Source organism: Elephantulus edwardii, unplaced genomic scaffold, assembly GCF_000299155.1.
Source record: "Elephantulus edwardii isolate Elephantulus edwardi_28Jun2011 unplaced genomic scaffold, EleEdw1.0 scaffold00049, whole genome shotgun sequence".
Lineage (NCBI taxonomy): Eukaryota > Metazoa > Chordata > Mammalia > Macroscelidea > Macroscelididae > Elephantulus > Elephantulus edwardii.
In genome coordinates, this window is record NW_006399799.1 from 2,157,851 (window position 1) to 2,159,189 (window position 1,339).

The window sequence follows — 1,339 nt, forward strand, 5'->3', positions numbered from 1 at the left end:
CACAAGAAAGGAAGACCTTTGATGAGATGGATTGATACAGTGACTAGAGTAATAAGAGTAGGTGTGCCAGAAACAATAAAGTTAGTACAGGATAGAGCAGAGCTCAGGGCTGTTGTACATAGAATTGTTATGAATTGCAGGTGACTTGACGGCACATCTTGGGCAATGGGGTTGGTATGTCGGAATCAATGAGACTGGCTCAGGGCTGGGCAGGGTTCAGAGGAATATATGGAGATTTGCCAGTAAAATCTGACTCATGTTATATTGTATAACTGCTTCATAGAGCTTTTTTGGCTATGCAGTTCATCAGAGATTTCTTTCCCTAGATCCTCCAGATAGATTTGAACTGCCAACCTTAAGATTAGCACTCATGAGAACACGGACATCTCCGTTCTGTTTCCAGCTTCTAGGCAAGTGCTGGAAAATAATTGCTCACAGAACAGTTAGATAAATAATCAGTACAAATTCTCACCCAGTACGTTATTCTTGGAATATTCTTTCTATCTCTTTCAGAAAGCTTTCTTAGAGCAATGTCCAGACAATAGACAACATCAGCCTCCAGACAATCTCAAGTCTTCTTTGTTTGTTAGCTGTCATTCATGAGGAGTAAATACTGTTGCCCTTGCCAATGGCAAAAGCACAATGTGCTTATGAGATTGTTTCCGCCCGTAGATTCTTAGAGATTTTATTCATATCTTTATCTTTAGCACCTAGCCCAGTAGTAATCCAGAGTAGACAGTGAATGAATGCATGAAAGAAATGAATCTGACTTTCACACTATTCTGACTTAACACCCACCAGTCTCATTTGTCTATTTCTGGTTTATTTTGGAGGTGTTTCAGTGAAAAGGTTAAAAGCTTGGGTTATAAAAGTAAAAAGCTTTAGTTCAAATTTCAATTCTGCTAATTTCTATAAGCCCTTTAAATAAATTAGTTTCTACATGGGTGGGGTGACTGGAATGCAAAGGTTGGGAACAGGGAAGAAGGATCAGCAGCTGGAAAACATGGGCTCGGTGAGAGAAATGAGGCTGGAGATAGAATGATAGAGTTCTGCACATTCAATGACTTATTCATTGCAAATACTTTTTATAAGAAACATAAATTCAGGCTATACACATGGATTTCACCTGATGGCATGCATAGGAATAAAATTGATTACATTTGTGGAAAGACTCGGTGGAGAAGCTCAATTATCAGCAGTGAAAACCAGGCCAGGTGCTGACTGTGGGACAGAACACCAACTCCTCATATACAAATTCAAGCTGAAGTTGAGGAAAATTAAGTCAAGACCAGGCGAACCAAGATTTAACCTTAAGTCTGTCCCACTCGAACTTCAAAAC

The 1,339-nt window shown here is 39.4% G+C and overlaps 1 protein-coding gene across 1 annotated transcript in view; it reads right to left on the reverse strand.

The window, feature by feature from the left end:
- Positions 1-1,339, reverse strand: part of CSMD2 (CUB and Sushi multiple domains 2) — a 972,861-nt gene that overhangs the window by 885,533 nt on the left and 85,989 nt on the right.